Source organism: Perca flavescens, unplaced genomic scaffold (genome assembly GCF_004354835.1).
Source record: "Perca flavescens isolate YP-PL-M2 unplaced genomic scaffold, PFLA_1.0 EPR50_1.1_unplaced_scaf_116, whole genome shotgun sequence".
In the NCBI taxonomy this organism is placed as follows: Eukaryota; Metazoa; Chordata; class Actinopteri; order Perciformes; family Percidae; genus Perca; species Perca flavescens.
The window spans coordinates 5,936-13,896 of record NW_021166533.1 but is presented as its reverse complement, the minus strand read 5'-3'; the positions used below and the strand labels follow the sequence as shown (position 1 = coordinate 13,896).

The following is a 7,961-nucleotide window of genomic DNA, read 5'->3' as shown; positions in this document are numbered from 1 at the left end:
GGATCAATGTTGGTGCTATAATGTGTTTTCCAGGTAGATCTACTAAAAGTAAGTGCCATTTTTATTGTCTTTTAAGTATTTGTGTTCTTGGCAGCCATGCCTCAACTATGACTGCTGCCGCGCCACATGTATCACTCTGTGTCTCTCATGGCTGCTCGTTTTATTTTAGATCTAAATGTTGTAATCATTTACTGTAAACAAATTACCACATTTTATCATAACTACTCTATTCGCTCCCCTTCTTTGCATTAGTCAAATGCAAAGAGTCTGGGTCTGCCGAGGTTTCTTCCTAAAAGGGAGTTATCCCTCGCCACTGTTGCAACAGCCACTGCTAATGCTTGCTCTTGGGGGAATTAGGGGTTAGGGTTAAGTAATGTAGTCTGATGTTGGAAGGGGTCCGATGGCTGTTCAGAGTGCCAACAGGGCATCCCTATATATTTGGTTCTCACTAGAGGTGTGAATCTTCACTGATCTCCCGATTCGATTACGATTATCATGTCAGCGATTGAATTTGATTCATCACGATGTGTCAAATAAATGTTTCTATTAAAGCCATGTAGGATATTTAATTCAGAGCTTTTCATGCTTCAAAAACCAAACATTCTGCAGTGCTCTAATACAAAATAACTTGGATACATAAAACTATACAGCCCTGAGCACATGGCACTTCCCGAATGTGCAAAACATACCAGAATATGTAAACAGAAATGTTGTTAGGCCTACGTTACATTATAAACAGAAATAATCGATTATGAGCCTTCGGATTATTGATGCAACATGTCCATGTACACGATTCGATGCATTGATTATTTGATTAATTTCAACACCTAGTTTTCACTTTGCATATAAACCCCTCTGTGTGCACATACTACTCTGTGGCAGTTCAACATGTTTTAACATGTTTTTTGGGTTTTGCCATACACAATGAATGGGAAATTCCAACATTCCAAGACATATTTTCATCTATTGGACAGGAATGTGGAAGGTGTCATTCCACATTCCATAATTCCAACTTTTGAAATTGAAAATGTGGAATCTTGGAATCAGTTCACGAATTGACCATAGGGGGCGCCATCTTACAATTTTTAACCAGATTCCATATTTTGATTCCATATTCCATAATTCAACATTCCATATTCTTTACTACCACATTCCATATATATTACACTCAGTCCATTTTTCCATATATTACCATTGTTAAATGTCAAATATTCACCAGATGTGTTAAATAGGTGTTTAATAACTCAAAAGTCTCAAAATTAACCCACTTTACCAGTGCGACCCCAGCATTCAGCCAGAATGGGTCCTAAGTCTCTATCCCATTGTTTTGCCCCAAATTGGTCCCGAGAAGATGGCAGGCCAATGGGCTATTGCTGGCAAAGGGCAAATTTTGAGCGTGGGTCTTAGAGCCATGTGCAAGGCATCGACGTAAAGGGCCCGACGTGCTGAGCCGGGGGGTCTTTAAACCAATGCTCCACCACCTTCCTGTCCGGAGCTATGGGGCGCCAAATGTTGAGGTTTTTCACCAAATTGAAGGCCATATCATTTGAAGGGAAGGAGCCTGGGGTGTGCTAGACACACCGTTGGAAAGCTCTCAGAGAGCTCTATCACATAGGTCAGGTTTTGGGTTCATAGAGGGGTGGGGTTTTGATCTTTTTTTCCCTGAGCTGTACATCAAAAAGAGAGACGTTTTCAGACTCGCCCCGAGACGCAGACAAACATATGTCAGCGCCGTACAGCTACTGCCACCTTTGGGACCAAAGTTGCCCAGGAGCGACAAAACGCACGTATTCTCGTTGCTCTCAATGTCCTGAGTACAGCGGCCTTACAATGAGCTGTCTGCGTCGCATCGTTGCGGAGAAATGTTGGCTCAAATCACATGAAATTGTTATAGTACTAGGTGGAAATTTGGAATTATGGAATGAGAATGTGGAAGCAATTGATGACGTCATAGTTAGGGATTGGTCAGGGTTAGGGTCACCCAAATTTGGTCATGGGTACGGCTCATGCAGCTGAACAACATATGTGAAGCAGAGGTGGAAAAATCACTTTTGAAAATTTCATCAAAAATGGCTTCAGAGCACAAAAAGGCAAAATGAGCTGCATCAGCAAATTGAAAAGTCAGTGCGGGGGAGGGGCGAATTTGCAACTTTTGAAGTGTGGGTCGTAAAGCCACATGCAAGGCATCGGAGGAAAGGGCCCGGCGAGCCGAGCAGGGGGAACTTTGATCCAAAGCTCCACCCCTTCCTGTCCAAAGTTAGGGGGGCAAAAAGTGATTCAAAATTTCAATTTAAATTGACTTCCAGATTTTGGTCTGTAGATGATTTGGCCTCACTTTTGGGGCCCTTCATTTGGGGCCACAGGGTCAAAAAAATTACCACGTCATACGGTGGATACCGGCTCCGATTCAAAGCAAGTTCCAAGTCTCTAGCCCCTTGCGCTGCCGAATACCAGCCAAAAAGATACTATTATTGGGTAGGCCATAATTGGGAATCTGACCTTTTGACCTTTTGCATTTAAAGGTGGATTATTCAGGAACGCAAGGGGCTAGGGACACGGGCCCGACTGTTCCGAACAGCCCTCGGGGAGCCTTACAACATATGTCAGAACCGGGACCGTAGCACCTTTTTTTAGGGTCGAGCTCCCATCTGGTCCCAAACAAAACAGGCTGATGAAAAAGTGAAGATTCTGAGGGGATTTGTCTTGGGAGGGTCAAACACGCTATCTCGCCGATTTCAAGTCGTAGGGCCTCGATCCAGACATCGCCGGAAAGGTCTCGCCGAGCCGGAGTCGGCCATCTTGGAACCAACGCTCTACTCCTTTGCAGTCAGGAGCTAAGGGGCGTTAAAGGTTCGATTCCACCACCTTTTCAAGGGTCATAAATCCCGGACCAAAGCACTCAGAGATGTGGGAGGGGCACCGATGGAAAGCTCTCAAAGAGTTCTATCACATATGTCTCCCCCCAGCAGGTGGCGCCCTTCTGGGGCCAACTCCGCAACGCAAGGGGTTACAGGCCTGGTCTCAGTGTTGTCCCATAGCCCCCTTTCTGCCCATCGCAACGGTGCCATGCGGGTCACTCTAGGTACATGTACTGATGAGTTATCATAGTGCTTCCACATTCCATTGGATCATATTTCAAAGACCGTTTGAGGTATCAGGCTGATTCTAACAGGAAATGAAAGCATAGAGATTGCTGAATCCAGGGTGCAAGGTCACTCTAGGTACATGTGCTGATGAGTTATAAGGCTTGAAAGTTCTTCCACATTCTCATCTATTTCAGTGCTCGTAGATGAAAATCTGGAATGTTTTCATTGGGTCATATTTCAAAGACCCTTTAAGGTATCAGGCTGATTCTAACAGGAAATGAAAGCCTAGAGATTGCTGAATCCAACGAAGTGTGCATGGTCACTCTAGGTACATGTAGCGATGAGTTATCAAGCTGGTGACTGACTCCACATTTTGGCACTCATTTATAAAAAATTTTGAATAGTTTCATTGGGTCATATTTTAAAGGGGTGCAGGGTCAATCTAGGTACATGTACTGATGAGTTATCAGGCTGGAGAGTGATGTGGCACTCATTCATGGAAAATCTGGTATTGTTTCATTCGGTCATATTTCAAGGGGGTGCAGTGTCACTCCAGGTACAAATCATGACGAGTTATTAGGCTGGAGAGTGATTCCACATTTTGGAACTCACTCATCAAAAATCTGGAATTTTTTCATTGGGTTCTACTTCAAAGATTGGTTAAGGTATCAGGTTGATTCCTATTAGAATTGGAAGCCTGACGATTTTTGAATCAAACAAGGGGTGCAGGGTCACTCTAGGTACATGTAATGATGAGTTATCAGGTTGGAGAGTGATTCCACATTTTGGCACTCATCCATTAAAAATCTGGAATTTTTTCATTGGGTCCTACTTCAAAGATTGTTTAAGGTATCTGGCTGATTCCAATAAGAAATGCAAGCCTGGAGATGTGTGAATCCAACAAGGGGTGCAGGGTCACTCTAGGTACATGTATTGATGAGTTATGATAGTGCTTCCACATTCCAGATTCCACATTCGACATTTTTTCATTTGGTCATATTTCAAGGACCATTTGAGGTATCAGGCTGACTCCAAAACAGAAGTTTGGAGGTTGCTCTGTCACTCAAGGTATTGAATAGGAGGTATATCAACAGCTCAAATTTTAGAGCCTGAGCTAGCAATATCTCCTCGCCATTGTAAAGCCGTCCTCGCAATATCTCCTCGCCATTGTAAAGCCGTCCTCGCAATATTTCCTCGCCATTGTAAAGCCGTCCTCGCAATTTCACCTCGCCATTGTAAAGCCGTCCTTGCAATATCTCCTCGCCATTGTAAAGCCGTCCTCGCAATTTCACCTCGCCATTGTAAAGCCGTCCTCGCAATATCTCCTCGCCATTGTAAAGCCGTCCTCGCAATTTCACCTCGCCATTGTAAAGCCGTCCTTGCAATATCTCCTCGCCATTGTAAAGCCGTCCTCGCAATTTCACCTCGCCATTGTAAAGCCGTCCTCGCAATTTCACTTCGCCATTGTAAAGCCGTCCTCGCAATATCTCCTCGCCATTGTAAAGCCGTCGTCGCAATTTCACCTCGCCATTGTAAAGCCGGCTTCGCAATAGTGAAATGGTATACCAGGGGCACGAAAATATTTTGAGCGCGGTTAAGTGTGAACATAGCGGGGGGGCTTAAGTGTGGGTTCCCGGGACCGACCGGAGGTCAAGGTGCGCTGAGGTGGGTCCTTTTTCCTGAATGTGAACCCGGGGAGGTTAGCCCCATTCTGGGGGCCGATGGGTGGCTCAACCTGGGTGGGCCTTGTAAAGTCTGCTTCGCAATGCCACCTATCCATGCCGGCATTGTAAGGCCAGCTTTACAAATAACGACAGTTGGGCTTAGGCACCACTGTGCTAGAAAGGTTAAGATTAGGTGAGGGGGTGTGGGTAACAGCCCTCACCCGTGTGTGCTAGTCTGGCATCTCCTAGCAGGAGGGTGGTGGTTGGCACTGTGAAGCCAGCATTGCAAATGATGACAGTTGTGCTTAGGCACCACTGTGCTTGAATGGAACAGCCCACACATAAGGGCAAGGGTGAAAAGGAATGCAACAGATAGATTCAAAGTGTGAAAATGTGTTTCATTGCAAAGCCGGATTCGCAATCTCATCTAGCAAAGCCGGCTTCGCAAGGAGTGTGTTTTTGACACTTTGACATAATCTGTTGGATGCTGTTCCGCTGGCAGCATATATGCCGCATTCGCTACGGAATCCAACAGATAGATTCAAAGTGTGAAAATGTGTTTCATTGCAAAGCCGGATTCGCAATCTCATCTAGCAAAGCCGGGGGGGGGGTTAGGATTAAAAAACAAAGGGGCCCGAAGCCGAAGGCTGAGGGACCCTGAATGCACTCACTACAAGTGAAGGCAGTCTCCGCCCATCCCCACCCATCCAAGGGGGGTCTCACAAGCAACTGCCCCTCATGTAAAAATAAACCAAAAGGTCTTAACTTTTCTGTGTCACATTTGGAGAAGAAACACTTTTTAATGAGCAATAAATTGCTTAAACAATACTATGTGTTATCGTTATATACCAGGTGAGTAACAACTCTTTTCTCCTGTTATTTTCTTTATCCACAGAAACACTCATGTTGCTGCAACTCAGGTAAGTATTGTATATACAACAACATGCAGTAAATTGCTTAATTGACCTTATATATTGTCACAGCACATCAAGTAAGTAAAAACTTTTTCTCCTATTTTTTCATTTTTTACAGGTACTCTGTGGCAACTGCATCCCAGGTAAGTAACCAAAGTATGTATAATAAATGTATATCTTACACTAATATTCTTTCAATTTTGCAGGTGAGTAAATTGAATTTATTGTTGTGTATAGGTGAGTATAATCTATAAGAACATTACCACCTTTTACAGTCCCAAAATACCTTCTCAAGTACTGGAACTAATATTCAGTTTCTCTCTCTGGATCCTTCTCATCCATGCCTGGTCCCCAACAGGGCTAACCAAGCCCGGGCCCCCACAAGGGCTCACGATGAACGGGTTGGTGGTGCGACCGACATCATCCCCTGGCGGAGCGCAACAGGCCGCCGGGTGGCGGAACAGGCCCAGACAAGGCCCCAGCAGAGGCCCACAAACAAGCGATCCCCCTGGCTCACCCTGGCGCAGCATTCACCCCTCATGGTGAAGATCCGACGGTAGCGGCGTGGCAGAGAACCCCCGTGGCCAAAAAGTTGGATCATCAACGGTGGGTCGGCATCAATTAGTCCTCAGTCCTGGCCGTAGCTGCAGCTACCAGCTAACAGGCCGCAGCCGCGGCGCTAGGCCGCCATTGTGTGTTCCTCACGGACTTCAAAATTGTGCAAAAACACTTCAAAAATATATATGAATAAACTCCAGAGAGGAAAAGGTACTGGTCTTGAGTATATTTATTCAAAATGGCAACGCGTTTCAACCTCACTAGGTCTTTATCAAGCCAAACATACTCACAGCGTATACATTCTGCAAACCGAGTGGAACGAGCTGGTTAAGCAAATAGCATCCTAAACAGACAGATGGGAAGTAACTACTTCCGGTTTTTTGGTCCTTCAGAATAAACTTCCTATTCCTATCAAAATAAAGGCACAACAGTGCTCATTATCCATATAAGGACTTAAAGAGGGTTAAATGCAGTCTGAATCTCTCAAATTAGAAGTTGAACCATTAAGCTCTAAACCATTAAGCTCTAAACAATTAAAGTCACAATATTGTGTTCTTTTAATGTAGGCTTTTTATGCAATCTGAATCCCTCGAAATAGAGGTTAAACCATTAAGCTCTAAACCATTAAGCTCTAAACAATTAAAGTCACAAAATTGTGTTCTTTTAATGTAGGCTTTTGTGCAATCTAAATCTCTCAAATAGAGGTTAAAACATTAAGCTCTAAACAATTAAAGTCACAAAATAGTGTTCTTTTAATGTAGGCTTTTTGTGCAAACAAATTGCAATTACAACCCCCCCAAAGTTAGGTTTAGGGTTAATTAAAGACCCCCTTATTTAAGGTTAGGTCTGTGGACCCCCAAATTAGGGTTAGGTCAAGTAGACAGAACTGCATAGATTAACCGGTTAAGGTTAGGGTTAGGGGTTAGGGTTAGGGGGTTAGGGGTTAGGGGTAGGGGTTAGGGGTTAGGGGTTAGGGTTAGGGGTTAGGGGGTTAGGGTTAGGGGTTAGGGTTAGGAGTTAAATACAAAGAGGCCCGTCGGTTGGCGGCGGCGGGAGTCTCTGATTGCACTAAGCTTCAAGTGAGGGCTGGTCTCCACCCACCCCACCCCCCCCAGGGAAGGGGGCACTTGGCACAAAAAGTGCATCAAACTAATCCCTATTGGTTGGGGTTAGGACTAAGAGACTAGGGTTATAAAATCCAATTTAGGGGTCCAGATTAAAGGTTAGAAACCCCGGTTGTGGTTAGGGATCCCATTAGAGGTCTTGGTTAAGGTTAGGACCTTTGGTCAGGGTTTGGGAGCCCAATAAAGGGTCCTAATCTAAGATTAGGGGCCCGGGTTAAGGTCAGGCACCAGGTCTGTGACTTTAGGATTAGGCACCAGAGCAGGGAGAGGTTAAGTTTAGGGTTGAAATTGTCTAGGTCAGGGGATAGACTCGACTATTTTTCGTTGAGGCCCTTAGGGACCAGTGTCCATAATTTAGAGATCCAATTCCGTTCGGTTTTACGTCTGACCTGTACCGTCCAACTAGGATTCGCCTCTAAAATCGTCGCCCTTAAACTCTGCCACTCGTGCTCAATAAAATGGCTCACCAGAGGATTATTTATATTCCTATGGTTGACAACATTGTATCTATGCTGTGTAAAGCGTGTTAACAATGTGTTCCCAGTTTCCCCGACATATTGTAAAGTACATTTAACACACCTGATTAAGTAAACACAATTTCTGGTGTGCACATTA

General features: G+C 44.6%; 1 long non-coding RNA gene across 1 annotated transcript; it reads left to right on the top strand.

The window, feature by feature from the left end:
* Window positions 1–5,642: 5,642 nt before the first annotated feature.
* On the top strand, window positions 5,643–6,066 carry LOC114551497 (uncharacterized). Its single transcript, XR_003691906.1, has 4 exons — window positions 5,643–5,670; window positions 5,783–5,807; window positions 5,871–5,901; window positions 6,023–6,066. It is a non-coding gene; the product is annotated as an uncharacterized LOC114551497 (long non-coding RNA).
* The last annotated feature ends 1,895 nt before the right edge of the window (window positions 6,067–7,961 follow it).